Below are 20,000 nucleotides of genomic sequence, written 5' to 3'. Positions count from 1 at the left end.
AATAATGATACCACACGCATGGCTAATAGAATGCCTGAAAATATATGGGGCAGAGGAAAACACCATCAGCTTCCTCAAAAATACAATGCGCAACTGGAATACAATACTTACAAGCTCTGGAATAAGACTAGCAGAGGTTAATATCAGGAGAGGGATCTTCCAGGGCGACTCACTGTCCCCACTACTCTTCGTATTAGCCATGATTCCCATGACAAAAGTACTACAGAAGATGGATGCCGGGTACCAACTCAAGAAAAGAGGCAACAGAATCAACCATCTGATGTTCATGGACGACATCAAGCTGTATGGTAAGAGCATCAAGGAAATAGATACCCTAATCCAGACTGTAAGGATTGTATCTGGGGACATCAGGATGGAGTTTGGAATTGAAAAATGCGCCTTAGTCAACATTCAAAAAAGGCAAAGTAACGAGAACTGAAGGGATAAAGCTACCAGATGGGAGCAACATCAAAAACACATAGATGAGGCAGGATACAATACCGGGGAATAATGGAAGGAGGGGATATAAAACACCAAGAGATGAAGGACACGATCAGGAAAGAATATATACAGAGACTCAAGGCGATAATCAAGTCAAAACTCAACGCCGGAAATTTTTTTTGTGATAAAAGCCATAAACACATGGGCCAAAGTGCCAGTAATCAGATACAGCGCAGGAATAGTGGAAATGGACGAAGGCAGAACTCCGCAGCATAGATCAGAAAACCAGGAAAACATATGACAATACACAAAGCACTACACCCAAGAGCAAATACGGACAGACTATACATAACACGAAAGGAAGGAGGGAGAGGACTACTAAGTATAGACGACTGCGTCAACATCGAAAACAGAGCACTGGGCAATATCTGAAACCAGTGAAGACGAGTGGCTAAAGAGTGCATGGGAAGAAGGACTAATAAAAGTAGACGAAGACCCAGAAATATACAGAGACAGGAGAAAGACAGACAGAACAGAGGACTGGCACAACAAACCAATGCACGGACAATACATGAGACAGACTAAAGAACTAGCCAGCGATGACACATGGCAATGGCTACAGAGGGGAGAGCTAAAGAAGGAAACTGAAGGAATGATAACAGCGGCACAAGATCAGGCCCTAAGAACCAGATATATTCAAAGAACGATAGACGGAAATAACATCTCTCCCATATGTAGGAAGTGCAATACGAAAAATGAAACCAATCACCTCATAGCAAGCGAATGCCTGGCACTTGCACAGAACCAGTACAAAAAGAGGCATGGATTCATTGGCAAAAGCCCTCCACTGGAGCCTGTGCAAGAAACATCAGCTACCTTGCAGTAATAAGTGGTACGAGCACCAACTGAGGGAGTGATAGAAAATGATCAGGCAAAGATCCTCTGGACTATGGTATCAGAACGGATAGGGTGATACTGCAAACAGACCAGACGTGACGTTGATTGACAAAGTCAAGAAGAAAGTATCACTCATTGATGTCGCAATACCATGGGATACCAGAGTTGAAGAGAAAGAAAGGGTGGATAAGTATCAAGATCTGAAAATAGAAATAAGAAGGATATGGGATATGCCAGTGGAAATCGTACCCATAATCATAGGAGCACTAGGCACGATCCCAAGATCCCTGAAAAGAATCTGGAAAAACTAGAGGCTGAAGTTAGCGCCAGGACTCATGCAGAGGAGTGTGATCCTAGAAACAAACGGCACACATAGTAAGAAAAGTGATGGACTCCTAAGGAGGCAGGATGCAACCCGGAACCCCACACTATAAATACCACCCAGTCGAATTGGAGGACTGTGATAGAGCAAAAAAAAAATAATAATAATAATAATTATTATTATTATTATTTATGTATGTATTTAATGTATATAATATATAATATATTGATTTACTTAATATTTGAGTTGTCTCTTGCAAATAACCCAACTTTTCTCAGGAGATTTGAATCTCTCTCTCTCTCTCTCTCTCTCTCTCTCTCTCTCTCTCTCTCTCATCGAAAAATGTACTGTAATTGGACAAGGGAAACAAAGAGAATCTAAAGATTCGCAGAAGACAACAAGTACTTGAAGCACAGCAAATGTATTTAACCCTATGGACCGCATATACTTTCCTTCGGTAATAAAAATTATGCTTTGTTTTTTAGACTTTTATAGAGCTGATAAAGGTCCCGATAATTTTTCTTAATGTTTACAATAATTTTTTTTGTTTACAACAATTTATACAGTAATACAGTCATGTGACTAATTAGTCATGTTGGTCACTAGGGGAATGAAATGTTACCATTAAATACAGTACCTAGATTTATTACTTTTTAGAACACATGAAGCAACCAAGTTGCTGTTCTTAGCTGGAATGAATAATAGCTTTATTACATAAACATAAATATATCTTTTTATAATAATATGAAACTTAAAAAACAAATTATGGAAGAAAAGGAAATTCTTGATTTTTTTCCCTATTCACTCTACATTAGAAAGTGTTAGGGATAAAGAAAGGGGGAGAGTCGTACTGTTTTAGGTATGGAACTGCAGAAAGCAGTTGATTTTTTTATTTAGGCACAAACTGACTGCATTTCATGCACCTGATGTTTGTACGACCCTTACAACCAAGTCGCTAGCAGTACAAACGAGGATCATTTGCTTCAGGGAAGTGACCTACTTTGTCAAACCTCACATCCTTCTGTGGTCTGACCTGACCCATCTGTTGACGCCTCTTCTTGGGTGGATCAGCTGTTTTCTTAGATGAAGATGGACGACCTCTTTTAGGCACATACTTTTCTGCCCTAATGAGTGACTCAGACACAGACATTCTGAAGGACAATAAGGAATGCCTTTTCTCCTGTGAAAGCATTGTTGTTTCATAATCTCTTCTATAGAGAACCAAGCTTGATAAATGCACATGTCAATCATATGAAAAACTAGTCTATGGTAATATTTCTTTGATCTCACTGGAATTCTGTACAATGATAACAGACAGTCAGCCAGGTCTACACCACCCATGTTCTTGTTGTACAATTTTACTATGTTCTGCTGTGGGATCTCTATAACTTTCCTCATTTTTTTTGTCAAAACGTTGTGCAGTATGAGTTGGTTGGCTGTCAGCAAAGGTGGAGAGCAAGGTCACACCTTTATTATCAAGCCATTTGACTGCTGTTAACTGACTGCCATCACCAGATGACTTCCATTCCTCAAATGTGCCTCTACCTTTCTTCTTTAGGACAGTATCTGATACTAACTTTAGCCCTGGAAGCCGACATGGCCTTACCGTTCCACAGCACCAGATACCTCTTTCAGCCAGGTGTTTTATAAATGGAACAGATGTAAACCAATTGCCAAAATTGAGAAGATGAATCCTGTTACTTTGTATTGTCTCAGCCAAGTGCAAGACTATGTTTGAAGATGCATCAAGGGTCTGGGTAAATACCTTGCTTTATTCACAGGCTGAATGGACCCTGTATAAGGAATGAAATCATGAATAAGACCCCCACTGTCTGCAAGTACAAAGAACTTGAATCCCCCCTTGGGCTTCTTAAATAGGTACTGTTTCATGCTATGTTTTCCTTTGAAAGGCACCATCTGCTCGTCGATACAGATATTCTGTTTCATTGGAAGTTCCTGAAACTTACTTTTCTCAAATGATCCTATCAATGGTCTTACCTTTGGAAAAGCTTATCATTGTTTACCTCATCATTATTATCCCGAATATGTAGTTTGATTTTATAGTCTCCCATCTAGATCTGCTCATGACCATGGCAGTTGTAATCTCTGTACCTACCAAACAATTCCCCAGATCAATGGAGTCGTGTTTGAGGAGTTCTAATTATAGTGAAATGAATATGTAATCCCAGCCATTGTTCAAATTCCTCCCTACTAAGATCAAGTGGCTTGTTCACATCTCTTTGTGTTGCATACAAATTACTTTGATGAACTATTTCATCTAAGATACCTGGAGTGAAAAACTTCTTGAAGTACCATATCGGGTGTCCTAAATATACACCATGGGTCATAGGTGTTTGAGGCTTCATTCATCATTAGGGATGAAAGCTGGCACTGGTGAAGGGGAGCTGTCTGTTTCAAAGTCCAGAGAACTCGTCTTGAGGGCTGGGAAGCTTGGGTAGTTCTCCTAGTGCTTGAGAAAGTTGATGGAAGGGCAGACTGATCCTGAATAACCTCTAAATTACCAATTAGAACTTCATCACTCAACCCATTATCTTGCTCAATGGGTAAAATTCCTGTATTTTTTCTACAAAGCTGCTTGGTTCTAATTCTTGAGTAAAATATGGATCAATCCCTAAAAAAAAGCAAGATGTATTATGAATGATAATAAAAAAAAAGTAATTGCCAGAGAGAGAGAGAGAGAGAGAGAGAGAGAGAGAGAGAGAGAGAGAGAGAGAGAGAGAGAGAGAGAGAGAGAGAGAGAGAGAGAACATACAAGGCTTATTATGAATAATAATGATAAGAAAAAAGAAAATTATATGAATAATAAGGATAAGAAAAAACAAAAAGAACAAATTCAAAGTCAAAGAAAGTTATAACAACTTCAACTATTGTATTGTAGTGTACCATACGGGTGCAGTTACAGTAACGATATGACTAACATGACGAAAATGTCAGCAATATATAATTGCTCATAATTTCTGTTTCAACAAAAATTGAGAAGACGCTGTATCTCCGTGATCTAGAACTGATAAACTTTCAGAAAAAATATAAATGAGACAAGTGACATATCTGATAATTCATCCATGATCTTGAAAAGTTTTCAGTAAAATCCAGGTTCACAATTTTCTAAATTGTCAACATTACACTGAGCATAGCGCTCCTCAGATTTGACCAATCAGCTCCCAGTTGCTTTTTTCTTGGAGTGGAAGAGTAGACGAATTAGTCATGACTGACACAGGGGTATAGAGTTATTCTGTCTCATTGAAAGCCAATAGAAACTTAGATGACGAATTAGTCATGTTGGGCAATATAGGGTTAAGCACTGGGCGGGATTTATATAATTATTTGTTTTTATGTGAAAATAAACCTTTTGTAAATGAAGATGAACCTAGCAACTGACTTGAAAAAGTTAATCCTTCTCTAGTTGTGCGAGACGAGAATTAACATTTTTACAAGGTTTTTCTTCTAGAGTCTGTTTTGCTATAGACTTATTGTAGACTTTCTTGATTCATTCTCATGTAAATGATGTACCTGCAAGGTATGATGCATATCAGGATGTGCTCTTGTAAAGACTTACTGTAGACTCCTTTTTTATTCGTTCTTATGTAAATGCTTTGTCCTTAAGTTATGGTGAATCACAAATGTGTGTTTGTATAGGTTTATTGTAGACTCTTGTGATTCATTTTTATTTAAATGATCTGTCTTGCATATTTGGTGAATAACAGATACGTTTTTCTCTAGACTTATTGTGACCCATTCTTAGATAAACGATCTATCTTTAAGATGAATCAAAGATACGGTTTTGTATAGGCTTATTGTAGACTTTCGCGATTCCTCCTGTTGTAAATAACCTGTGTTTTAGATTTGATGAATATCATATACGTTATTGCATAGACTTATTGTAGAATCTTTTTCGATTCATTATTATTTAAATAAATTATCTGTCTTTCAAAAATGGCAAATTACAGATGCGTTATTGTATAGACTTATGATCCATCTGTGGTGAGATATAATGAATTAAAGGTACGTTTTTGTATAGACATTGTGATTCATTCTAAGGTAAATGACCTGTCGTTAAGTTAAGATGAATCGCAGATGTGTTTTTGTTTAGACTTATTGTAGATTTTATTAATTCATTCAGATGTAAATTACTCGTCTTTTAAGTATGGTGAATATCAGATACGTTATTGTATCATTGTAGAATCTTTTGCGATTCATTCCTATGTATATGATCTGTTTTCCGGATATGGCTGATCATAGATCCGTTTTGTATCAACATATTGTCATTCCTTCTTATGAAAATGACCAGTCTTTTAAATATAGCGAATAACGGATATAAGTATGAATGGAAACTTTGCAGAGTATTATATTAACGCAACCGTGCATGGTTGTGACCACGTCGGTATAGCTGGAGGTAAAGCTTGTTATTGCTCGAAGCAGATTATAAACGTGTGCGCTCAGTCGATGTAATCCGGTCCAGATAACCGCATGATGATGTATTGCGACGTTTATATTTAGACCAACGTCCTTGACAGAAGTAACAGGAAAGATTCTATCGTCGGTGTCGATAGATGAAATTCGATTCTTTTTAAGTGTGGTGATGTTTATTGGGAAGGTTTGAAGTGTGTTGCTTATGGAAGCTATAGAAAAATAACAATTCACTTTCAGAGATATAAAAATTGATCGAAGATGAAAGGTTTTTGCACTTGCATATTCAGAATAATTAAATGAAATAGCATGTTGGTAAGATGATTGTGGTAACAGATGATTTAGGCTCAAATGAAAAAAAAAAGACACAAACACTTATCATATTAATTTGATCCGAACACTTTCATGTATAATTAATGACATGAGTGGTGAAGCTCTCTACTCAAGTTTAATAGGAACTTGATAAAGCGTCCTGCCTACAGTTCGTCTTCGTCCTTTCAGACAGCTGTTAATGGTTATTAACACTTGCTTGGGTCAGGAACAAGGCGTAAAGCTTCGTTGACACGGGGCTAGTTTAGTAGCCGCTAGTGCTAGCTACAAGTTGACTTACCCGGCAAGTAAGTGTTGACACTAAGGTAGTTTGCGAGAAAGTATTTACAGCCAGTAGCCATCAAGATGTCCAATGACATGGATGTAGCAATTGATGCTGTAGGTGTCGTTTTGGCAAACAAATTAGAAATAATTGTGAAAGTAACTAGAAAAGTAGCCGGGACATCAACTTCACTTACCACTACCCCGGACTATCCCAGCAAGTGGTAAGCTTACTAACTTTTCGTTGACACTGGACAAGTAGAGGGGTAGTTCATAGGTCGCTAGCATTAGCGACTGTTAAACTAGTCCCGTATCAACGAGGCTTATGGCTCGCAGCCTCATGCCTACTAATTTGATTGATAATTGGATGGCTTCTACCGTTTTGGTTTTGGTATATATATATATATATATATATATTTTTATATATATATATATATATATTTATATGTATATATATATATATATTATATATATATATATACATATATATACATATATATATACTCATATCCATCTGTTGTATTCGAGTACATGCTGTTTACAGTCCACCTCAAAAATGTATGTATCTATACTATATGTGTGTACTACATATATAGATACATACTATATATACCAAAACGTAGAAGGCCGTCAATTATCAATCTATATATATTATATATATATATATATATATACATATATACATATATATATATATATATATATATATATATATATAATATATATATATATTAGATTGATAATTGACGGCCTCTACCGTTTTGGTATATATAGTATGTATCTATAATATATGTATGTACACACATATACGTATAGATACACATACATTTTTGAGGTGGATCACTGTAAACACGCATGTAACTCGAATACAACAGAATTGATATATGAGGTCACGCGTGCCTCTCGACTTTTGTGGCCCCTTGCATGTTGTGGAACGCTAGGTCACGTGACACTGTAGGCATTTATTTCCAATAGCGAACGAGTCAAAACGGCTGACACGTTCATTGCTCTCTCTCTCTCTCTCGTCTCTCTCTCTCTCTCTCTCTCTCTCTCTCTCTCTCTCTCAAGCACGCCGCATTTATTAAAACTAATTTATTTACATTTTAATTTTTTTTAAATTTATAAGAAATGGAACACCCGCAGAAATATATTACTAGAAATGCAGTACCTATGATTTTTGTTATAACGCCTAGAACTGCCATAAACATTTCATAATGGTGCACATATTTCTCCTATAGATATAGCATGGTGTCTCATACTTCTGATATAACTTTTGCATAATGGCTCAGTTGTGATTCTTTGTGTACTGTAACAGTATGGCAGAAGGTAGGACTTGTCGATAACACAATTTTTCAATTTCTAAGGAATGCAAAGAAGGATATTTACAAAAAAATATCTATAGTTCCAGACATGACTGCTAAAGAAAGAGAAAAAGATAGCATATTAAGATCCGAATTAAAGAAAAGCAGGATAACAAAGAGGAAGGATGGTTCATAAGTAAGGGAGAGCTGAAGAGAAGAGAAAACTTTCAGACGACTAGAATGCTCTAAAAAGGAAGTCCAGAGGAATATAGATAGAAACAAAAGAATTGTTAGAAGTGTAAATGAGTTAGAGGTAGGGAAATGTAAAGTAGATAGAATTGTAAATAATTTAGAGATAGGGAGTAATAATATTTTTAGGAGTGTAAATAAATTAGATTTAGGAGAAAATAGAATATCTAGTAGTAATGTTAAGAGCTCTGAGGGAGGAAGTAGAAGGGAAATTAGTTTAGGGCAGGTAGGTGTAGGAAGTAACTTTAGTAACAATCTTAGACTATTAGACCTAGAAGAAAAAAGTGGTTTGCAAAAGATAGATAAAGGGTTAGATGGTAGAAGCAATTTTGTAAATAGAGAAAGCGAAAAAATAAGCAGCAAGACAGAAGATATATCAATAAATCTTGAAATAAAGCTTATAAACACCCAAGGACTGACAAAAGCAAAAATAATCGAGCTAGTGGAGATAACAAAAGAAAACACAATTATGTGCATCACAGAAACACACCTTAAACAGCAAAAATTACTATTCCCAACAAGCATCAGAGTGGTAGACTCAATGAGAGATGAAGATGACACCAAAGGAGAGGCCTACTAATAATGTACAGAAACAAAGGAGAGATCCAGATAGAAAAAGAAAAGTCGGAACAGAAGCATTCTTATAGTAAAGGTTGGTTAATTATTAGAACAACAATATTCAACATATTTCTGGTCTACATGTCAACTAGTGATAAAGAAAGAAATAAACGAATAATAAGCGCCTTACATGTAGCCATAGAAAAATCCACAGACCTGCCTATGATAGTGTCCTTGGGGATTTCAATGGGCATTTAGGTTTCCTAGGGACACAAGAACTTGACCAAAAATGGAAAATATTTATGGGACTTGATGGAAAAATATGATTAACGCTATTAAATGGATCCCAGCTGCAAAGGAGAGATAACCTGGAGCAGAGGAGATCAGAACAGTGCCATAGACTTTGCCCTAGTCAACCAAAATATGTATAAAAAATATGAATGTATGGAGATAGACGAGGGAAAATATGAATATGATCTATCAGATCATCACCTCATAAAGGTACAATTCAAAATGAAACACTAAAGTAGGAAAACATTCAGAAATGAAACATAGAAATCAAATATTTGAAAGTTACAGAAGAGTCTACCAGAAAATACCTTAAATATATAGAGTATAAAGTAAGCCAACAAGACAGAAAAGGAGATCTAACCCAGTTGGAAGAAACAATGAGTGAAGCAAAAACAAATAACTTAGAGAAGATAATCAAAAGAAGGTTAAAGACAGAAAAAGCAAGAAGAAATAGAACCAGTATGGGTCAGAAAGAAACAAAGAAAGAAATAAGCCAAAGAAGGGTATATAACAAATTTACAAGGAAAGCCACAAGTATAGAAGAAAGAAGATACTATGAAGAAGCATATCTTAAACAAAAACAAAAAGTACAGATAATAATAAAGAAAGCATATGAAGAATATGAAGAAAAGATTAGAAATGAGATAATGAATGATAAAAACAGACACAGGAAAATCTGGGAATATATAGACATGCTGAGAGGAAAGACCACATCAGAAAAAGAATGGATAAGAATATTCGATGAAAATAAGCAAGAGATGAAGGACGAAACCCTAGGGAAAGAGCTGGTAAAATTCTGGGAAACAATTATACCAAAAAGAAGAAAACAAAATAAGGAGAGATATGGAATGAAAGCAAGAAAAGACAGTACAAACATGACATGGAAGCAATAGTGAAAAGATTAGGACAGCAGATGAAATGCCATATACTTTAAGAGAACATATGCATGGGAGGTGTTATGACCAAACAGAGACAGAGATTAGACCCATGGAAGAAATCCACATAACAGAAGAAGATGTTAAAAAATCAACTTGAGAAAATGAAGACAAAAAAAAGCACCAGGACCAGATGGAATGAAGCCAGTACTGTTCAAATTACTCTTACAAAGTAACAACCTCCAAAAAGAATTGCAGAATGTTTAATGAAATACTGAAGGGCAGGAAAACGCAGAAAAGCTGGTTTAAGTAAAAAACAACACTCACGCCCAAAAAACAAAACCCCACAGTCAAAGATCTAAGGCCAATTGCTCTAACAAATGCATCATATAAAATCTTCATGGGGATCCTGAGAACCAAATAGAAAAACATATTAGAAATATATGGGAAAAATGAATGAACTGCAATCCGGCTTTAAACAGCACAAAGGAGAGGAAATCGAATAATTTATATATCTTACAATACTGCATACAGAAAACTTACAGAAAAAGAAAGGAGGACCCATTATTTGTATTATCAATAGACTTCCAAAAAGCATTTGACTCAGTTAATAGGAAAAAGCTCATTGAGGTCATGATGAAATACAGACTACATGCGGAAGTAATAAATACAGTTGCAAAGTATATACAAATGATGTAACAAGCCTATCCTTAACAATATAGAACAAAAAGAACTAAATGTAACTAATAAGCTCAACAATATTCTTTCTATTAATAACGTACCTGATAATAGAAAAATTAGAAAATACAACAGAAGGTTTCAGAAATGAAGTAATAAGGATAGTGGCACTACTATATGCAGACGACGGGTTAATACTAGGCACACACTAGAAGAAATAACAAAATCAATAAAAACCCTTATGGAAATCGCGGTGAATGGGTGGGCCTAAACATAAACAAGGACAAGAGTAACATAATAATATAAACGACTGGTACAGTATCGATGATGTGGAGAATATGGAGCACATAGAAGGAATAAAATAGTTAAGAATATTAAATACCTAGGAGTAACAATCAACAACATGAAAGACTGCTTCAGAGAACAAATAAAAAGGGCCCAAATTAAAGCAAAGCAGATGGCAAATATGGCTAATGCAGTCATCAATAAAAGCTGTAGCAGGGTAAAAATAGGAAATTGTACTGGAAAGGACTAGCGATGCCTTCATTCATGTATGCAATGGAAGTCATGAAACTTGACAAGAAAACAATAAATGAATTGCAGAAGATAGATAATAAAGTATACAGAGCAATATTTTCTTCCTGCCAATCTAGAGATATGAAGAATACACTTTTCTACCTGAAACATACACTGCAAGAATGGTGGAAATAGGCTCCTATATGAGATAACAATGGATCAGTATGAAAACAAAAAAAAAACCCCTGGATAATGCAAGTAAAAGAGTATATGAAAGAACTAAATATAAACTTAAGTAAAATTGAAAGCAGTTAAAGACAAACAGTTAAGAGAAATAATAAACAATTGGGACAGAAAAATATGGCAGAAAGAAATGAATGAAAAGTCAACATTAAGAATCTACAGAAAATAAAAAGAAAACATAAGAGAAGAAATCTGGTATGATAACACTGAAAAAACAATGCTGATCAGTAGGGCCAGACTAGGTATACTAGGATTAAATGATAGAAATAGGATAAAAGGAGAAGATACAAAATGTTTATACTGTGAGGAACAAAATGAAAATTTAGAACATTTCTTACTTTACTGTCCAGCATACAATGAAATTAGAAATAGATATAGCTTTATGCAGCAACCATATCAAGAAAATAAAGAGGAATTAGTAGCAAATATAATCTTATTGGTAGTACTAATGAGGGAGGAAGTGGAGAATCGGAAAGATTTTATAAAAGAAATGTGGTATTTCAGAGAGAAGAAGCTCAAGCAAACACAAACAAAGGAGGAATAAAAGAAGCAAGGGAGCCGTTTCAAAGGCATATCCCACCCACTACTACTACTACTACTTAGAACACTTCTCTATATGTCATGTTTATTATTTTTTAGAAATCTTCCTGGGTTATTCCCTAAATGATGTGATGTAGTGTTTAGAAGACTACCATGTTATTTGGATTCTCTACATAATGGTTGTCGTTGTTTAGAAAACCTTCCCGGGTTATTCTCTATATAATGTGATATTTATCATTGTGTAGAAAAGTTCCCTGGCAGCGGTGGGATTCGAACCCACGCCCCCGAAGAGACTGGTGCCTTAAACCAGCGCCTTAGACCGCTCGGCCACGCTACCCTAAAATCATGGGCGTGGCTCATTGGTTAATGAAGCAATTATTTTTTTTTTACCAACTTAAATGTAATATGGCTGGCTGCTCTATGAGGAAGAGCCCGTGCTGGCATAACGCAAATTTAATCATAAACAACAGCAGGCGTAATTATTATGTAGGGGTGTGTCGAAAGAAATTCGCAAATATTTCTAGAGGACTTTCAATTGTTATACCGTTTATGTATTGATTTAATTGATTAACTTATATTATTTACTTATTTATTTTATTGTATGTATTTTCCAAATCCCATTGGAGTTAGGACTTGGAACCTAGTATCAGGAGAATTGTGTAAATGGAAGCCATTGTACCATCATGTTGCGCAATCGTATAATAGGACCAATTAGTCTTTTTGCCAATATTCCCTCTTCCTAACAGGACCTGCATTCCATCTAAATTTCCTTCTCATTACTAAAGGAAAGATGTGTATTCTTACTGTTTATCATGATTTTAACTGGTTAATTCAAGATATATTAGGTAGTGTTGTAGCATTTTAAAGGGCAGGTACCCCGAGCTTTTGATGCTTGCCTATGTTGTCAGATCGATGAATCTACAGTGATTTCGTAGGAGCAAACTGGATAAAGCGTTTCTTGGAAATATTGCGGAGAGATTTCAGCAATCCACTATAAAATAGTGTAGGAGACTTCTGTAAACCACTTGTAAATATTGTAGAGAGATTTCTTCAGTAATCCACGACGATATGTTGTAGAGATTCATTGATCGACCAGGAAATTTCGTCGAGAGACTTCAGCAATCCACTAAGAAAGCTGTAGAGAGACCTGAGTAATCCATCAGAACATGTTATAAAGACTTCAGTAATACAAAGACCTTAGTGGCAGAACATTTAAGTTTTTGTCAGCAACAGACGGACAAAGGGAAACATAGACATTAATTTTCATATTGATTTAGTACTATTAGCTGCTTGGCATGCTTCAGGATACGTTTTCCTTTGCTTATTGGTTTTTCCTTGTGCAATATCCTGTTGTGTTAGCTGGGTAACATTTATGTTATATAACTCTTTTTTTGTTAATTTTCACGCGGAATTCCTTTGGTTTCATCACTTAAACCGAAACTGGAAGGAGTCCAGTCTACCATGTTCCCCTCAACATCGGGAATAACCACTTTCGTGACCTCCAGCCGGTCCTGCACTTCTTTCGAGAGAGAGAGAGAGAGAGAGAGAGAGAGAGAGAGAGAGAGTGAGTGGTTTTCGTGATAGGTCATAAGTACTCTTGCTCTTTATAGGGTTTATGGGGACTTGCAGAGACAACAATTCAATCTCGATACATCTTTTCAAGACGATATATATATATATATATATATATATATATATATATATATATATATATATATATATATATATGTATATATATATAAAGATAAATGCCACGAAGGAAAAATAAACGAAGGAGTCTGCGAGATCTTTCGGCTGACAAGCCCTTTACTGAAGCAGCTACTCAGTAGCTGCTTCAGTAAAGGGCTTGTCAGCCGAAAGATCTCGCAGACTCCTTCGTTTATTTTTTCCTTTTCGTGGCATTTATCTTTATTTATGGATTTATCACGTTCCTAACTTTCGTGATTCTGTTATATATATATATATATATATACATATAGTATATATATATATATATATATATTATATATATATATATATATGTGTGTGTGTGTGTGTGTGTGTGTGTGTGTGTATGTATACTATATACGTGTGTGTGTGTGTTTGTGTGAGTGTATCTTGAAGTCAGAAGATTAACCTTGATAGCAAGGCTTCTATCTTCCGCCACGTGGGGACAGTCAGACGTTTGGGCAGATGACCTTGGCAGATGCGCCGCCTTTATCCCTTTTCTTAAATCGGTTGGCCCACTCTTGGCTCTATGTTCGGTGAATAGTATTGCATGATAATCGAAAGCTTTCACTCCCCGTGTATTCGTGATGTTTGTTGTGGAAATAGAATTATTGCTCGCGGTTTCTAAGGAAAACATTTCTTAAAAGATTTATTTTTCTGAAGAAATAGCTGGAGTTGTTTTGCTGAATGACCTGGGAACCATAAAGTAAAGGAGAGAGAGAGAGAGAGAGAGAGAGAGAGAGAGAGAGAGAGAGAGAGAGAGTATAAAAACTTACTTTTGTCGACAAGTGAAATAGGTACGATTTCAAAAGTTACGTCTTTTTTGTCGACAAGAGGAATAGGCAGGATTTCAGTGACGTCGCGTTTGTCCACAAGGGAAATAGGAATTATTTAAAACTTATTCATACATATAAATTCTTTTAACATTTCGACGAGTGACAAATCCCGCCAGGTACCAAACCTCAGTCATGGAAACGATGTTACGACTCCTCTCTCATTAGCAAGAAAGCCATCGCCAAATTCAACCTTGTGCTTCATGAGCGGATTAAGGAAGGCTTCCCACCAAGCTCTTTATTATAGCATAGGTGGCCTAGATCCATATCTGTCTTTGTAAGAATTTGGACCTGACCATTACCTGAAGGCGTGTAAAGGTATTCCTGATTGTTTTAGCTTATATGATCGTAACTTCTTGTAGGTTACAGGATTGTAATTTTGCTTTATGTTATATGATTGTTTATGTGTTTTAGGTTATAGCATTGTAACTTTGTTTTATATGATTGTAACTTTGTGTTAGGTTACAGGATTCTAACTTTGTTTTAGGTTGTATGAATGTAACTTTGTTTTAGGTGATAGCATTGTAACTTTGTGGTAGGTTACAGGATTGTAACTTTGTTTTAACGTTATAGAATTGTACCTAAGTTTTAGGTTATAGGATTGTATCTTCGTTTTCGGTTATAGGTTTGTAATTTTCATGGACAAGACGTGTTAACGTACATATGGAATAATAATGACCTATCCAGAAAGTATAGTTATGATTGTAAAATTGTTTCTTGAAGTCTCGTCTCTGGTTTATGTACATATGTGTATGCCCACAAACCTCCACTTGGCATACACCATTTTCCTATGTGTTTTGGTGGTTGTGTAAGCCGGCATCCAATTAGAAAGAAAATGTTTTATTCACCTTCTCCCTTCTCTCTCGCTCTTTCCTGTGGTTCGCTTCCTTCCCTCCATAAACAATTTCCTTCGACCTTGACCTCGTGTGAGGCGAACCGGCAAGGAGAGAGAGAGAGAGAGAGAGGAGAGAGAGAGAGAGAGAGAGAGAGGAATGTAAATATTGTAAACCGGTGGTTCAATGATTGGTCGATGTTGGTTATTTCTTGTGAGGTTGGGCTTCATGCCTCTCTCTCTCTCTCTCTCTCTCTCTCTCTCTCTCTCTCTCTCTCTGGACTGGCATGGTCACACGTGGAAAACATAGAAAAGAAGAGTATTCGATGATTGTGGAGTTTGTGTTCGTGTTTGTTTGTGTTGGAGGGGGAAGGAACCTTTCGTCGAAAAGGTTCCTCCATTTCGGAAGTTATAGTGAAGTGCATCATACACACACACACACACCCCAACACCTTTTTTTTTTCTCTCTCTCTCTCTCTCTCACACACATAAAAATACATGGGTATATAAATATTATATATATATATATATATACTATATATATATATATATATATATATATATTTATATATATATTACATATAATATACACACATTTGCATGTATATGTGTGTAATCTCTCTCTCTCTCTCTCTCTCTCTCTCTCTCTCTCTATATATATATATATATATATATTAATATATATATATATGTGTGTGTGTGTGTGTGGTGTGTGTGTGTGTGTAATTGCAGTGGTAATCAGTCAGTTTCACTTCAAAGTGGTGGTTTTAGGGATAAATAAGACATTAGAGACCGCCACAATCCACTTTTGATTATCTAAGAAAAATGATAAACCCTTTTTTCTCATTAGATACTAAATTACTTGTTCAGTTGCAGTAGAGTCTCTAGTGGAGGGTTTGTGAACCCCTTGGTAACCCTCTTTCTCTTGAGGCCAACGTGAACTACTCAGGTCATTTCTGACTATTTATAAATAAGGTGGTAATTTCTGTTGATATGTAAATAAGGAGAGAGACGGAATTTATAAGATACTGGGGCTTGTGGTATGAAGCTTCATGCTTTGTACGCTTTGTTGCAATAATTCAGAGAAGAAATTCGTGCTGACATAAGAGTCTCGAGCTCACATTCTTGACGATACATACTCGTGTGTGTGTGTGTGTGTGCGCGCGCGTGTGTGTGTTAGACGCAGAAATATATTGAATTCTATCAATATTAGAAACCTCTAGCGTAGGTGAATATGTTTTAGCTTGTAAAGACTATTTTCAGCCCCTCATTTTGGAAATAATATCCTCATAGTTATAGAAAGTTATACTTTTACTCCTTTTCTTTTATTAATGTTGCTTTTGCTATTTATTAATATACAATGTAATTGTTGGTTGGTTCAGTAGTTGACGACGTTCCATTTTGGGAAGGAAAGAATTTGAATGGAAATTCGTTAATTTTTCCCATTAAACATATTTTTACCTGAATAAGCATGCTATGAGTGGCTGTTAACACATTTCCCTTTTATTTGTTTAACGAATTGTTAGCCCGAGTCAGTGGAATAGTTTCCCGTCATTTAGATGAAAACAAGGGAGATTTGGTTTCTGCTTTCAATAGGAAACTCCTCTTAATTTATTATGCTTTAGTCTGATAGCTGACTGATATTACTTATGACTCAAGTGAATTATAATCGTCTTTAGGATGCTGTGAGAAGAGTGAAGATAAATCAGATAACCTTATTGAAGAAAATGGTTAAGAAAATGTTTTTTATTTCAGAAAATGTTCTCATTTAAGAAAATGTCTATGAAAATGTTCTCATTTAATAAAACGGCTATGAAAATATTCTCATTCAAGACAATGACTATGAAAATGTTCTATTTAAGAAAATGGCTATGAAATTGTGCTCATGTAAGAAAATGGATACGAAAATATTCTCGTATAAGAAAATGGCTAAGAAAATTTTCTCATTTAAGAAAAGGGCTTTGAAAAATGTTCTTATTTAAGAAAATGGTTATGAAAATGTTCTCGTTAAAGAAAATTGCTATTAAAATTTTCGCGTTTAAGAAAGTGGCTAAGAAAATGTTATCATTAAGAAAATGGCTTTGAAAATGTTATTTAAGAAAATGGCTTTGAAAATGTCCTCATGAAAGAAAATGGTTATGAAAATTTTTTCATAAAAGAAAATGGCTTTGAAAGTGTTCTCATAAAAGTAAATGCCTATGAAAATGTTCTCATTTAAGAAAATTGCCTCGAAAATTAATAGTGTATTTTAGCTCTCTTGATTTCATGTCCAGCCTCCGTCACTGGAGCATCAATGAGTAAAGCCGGAACGCGGAATGGGAATGGAAGAGATAAGGAATGTGTTTCTTAGGGAAAGGATACGAACGCATTCCCTCTTATCTAAAATAGGAAACAGCCATATTGTCGGCAGTGTTGTAATTGCCGCTTCCAGCCCTTTGAGAGAGAGAGAGAGAGAGAGAGAGAGAGAGAGAGAGAGAGAGAGAAGCGAGACATTATAGGAATTAAGATACAGATATATGAGAGAGAGAGAACCGAGAACTTGTAGAAATGAATATGCAAACAGATAAGAGAGAGAGAGAGAGAGAGAGAGAGAGATTGAATGAATGGGTCGTCTATGTTTATTCTTAGCATTCTCAGAACCCTGGCATCACAGAAAGCTCGTATACCGCTGCATCCTCTCTCTCTCTCTCTCTCTCTCTCTCTCTCTCTCTCTCTCTCTCTCTCTCTCTCATGCTTAAACATCTGCTAATGACGATTAAGAATCTAGTGTAACTTGAGGCTGTGTATTCTTGCATTGGGTGTTGTATGAAGTTAGCATTTTTTATCTCCTCTGGTCTCATCAGATATTCTAATGTCAATACTACTCAAACGTGTACTTGAAATATGTGTGTGTGTGTGTGTGTGTGTGTGTGTGAGAGAGAGAGAGAGAGAGAGAGGTAAGTGTTGCAAAATAGCGGTGAAGCATTGAATGACATTGGAAAAATCTGTGAATGCAGCTTCCTTAACTGACGTGTTTACTCTTGGGAGTTTTTCCTCTCAATGCTTACAGTACTTACATTCCTCCTTTGAAAAAGAATCAGGATTCGGGATCCTTTTTTCTCATTTGTTCAAAGGACTCGACTCCTCCAGGTTGTGTATATGTGCTAGTTGTGGATATCGATGTTTTAACATTGCTGCTCTGTGTAATGGATTTGATCACTTATTTATAAAGTTCTGCTGATTGTGATTTTGGTATGATTTGTTCAGCATTTTGGTCTTTTGTTTTCTGGGTGAAACTTAAAATTTTAGGATATATTTCTTAAAGTTTACCAGTATCTTGGTCAAGTAAACAGTTTAGGGCATTAGATATCTTACAGTTTACAAGTATTTGATGATTAAGAACCCCTGCATTAAACACATCAGCAAGTATTTATTTGTCTATACGTAGTTATTCAATGATGTTATTGTAACTACCTTGGATCCGTTGCCTTAAAAAATTAAACTTTTAAATGTCAACATAGCTCATCTACAGGTTCGGAAATGCCTAATGTCTTATAGGACTCTGATATATTGGCGATATTATTTGCTTTGTTTGTTTTTTGACATTTATAGTGTGACGTCATAAAAGTGATGTTCCTACCCAATAATGTGTAGTTCTACTGGAGTTCAGCCTCATGCCCACTGAACCTACTAGGTGTACCATTCAGAGTCGCTTTCATGGTCTGCTGTAAGCTGAGAAAATTTCCTCCTTAATCGCATCAAGATTGAACCTCTCCAAGTCAAAGTCAGCTCAGCTTCACGCCATCTGATGGCCTCGTGGACATGTCTTGTAGAGAAACATGCGACGCCAGCCCCTCTTCTGGGATGGGGGAGGGGGAAGAAGGAGGTGTTACTGGTTTGAAACCTACCCTATTGTTTAAGTTGGGCCAAATGATGGACACGTGCCAGATTTTGTATAGATGGGTCAAGCGGTTCGGATTTCTATATCGTAGAAACATACAAACATTCACTTTTATATTTGAGTTGGATTTATAGGGTACCATAAAGAAATATTTATATTAATGACAATGTTTGATTTGATATTATTATTTTAGAGAGAGAGAGAGAGAGAGAGAGAGATTTAAAAGGCAAAACTGGTTAACGGTAGAACGCAAAAGTACTTTTATAATCTATTGGCATTAGGCAAACGGGAAAATACCTTGACACTTGTCACTAGCCTTTTGAAGAATTTGCTCATTCTGACGTTTTATGGGAGAACGAGATTGCCTGACTTGTCCGACCGAATATTCATTTCAACTTCAGAGGAACTCAAAGCGTGTTTATGGTGATGTCTTGATGATGATGATGATGATCTTACAGACTGCTAGTGAAGTTATGACCTTCGATTTGTGAAAGAAGTGGATGTTAAGAAGTGATCTTTCATAGCAGAGTGGATTTGGGAATTTTCTACCAGTACCTTAACAATCTTTTTGTTTTTCAAAGTTAGGAATCACTGATGAAATATTTATCTTAAAAAGGACGTGGATATGTCAGGACTGAATTTTGACATTTTAAAGGAATGTTCCCAATTTGTTTTAGAATAATAAAATTCCAGGGAAGTGTGTGTACGTGTGAGTTTGTGTATATAAAAGTTACAAAGAGTTTGTGAGTTTGTTAATGTAAGAATATATTTGATGTGTTTGCGAAATTTGTTTTATTTGCAAACGTTAGTGTTAAACT

General features: G+C 35.8%; 1 long non-coding RNA gene and 1 other non-coding gene across 2 annotated transcripts in view; one reads left to right on the top strand and one right to left on the bottom strand.

The window, feature by feature from the left end:
• Positions 1 to 20,000, top strand: part of LOC135203801 (uncharacterized) — a 1,058,044-nt gene that overhangs the window by 395,190 nt on the left and 642,854 nt on the right. The gene's annotated exons all lie outside the window — the stretch shown is intronic.
• On the bottom strand, positions 12,186 to 12,267 carry Trnal-aag (transfer RNA leucine (anticodon AAG)). Its single transcript has one exon. It is a non-coding gene; the product is annotated as a tRNA-Leu (tRNA).

Source organism: Macrobrachium nipponense, chromosome 24, assembly GCF_015104395.2.
Source record: "Macrobrachium nipponense isolate FS-2020 chromosome 24, ASM1510439v2, whole genome shotgun sequence".
NCBI classification, from domain to species: domain Eukaryota; kingdom Metazoa; phylum Arthropoda; class Malacostraca; order Decapoda; family Palaemonidae; genus Macrobrachium; species Macrobrachium nipponense.
Note: the sequence above shows the minus strand (reverse complement) of the source record. Positions and strands in the feature narration are given on the sequence as shown.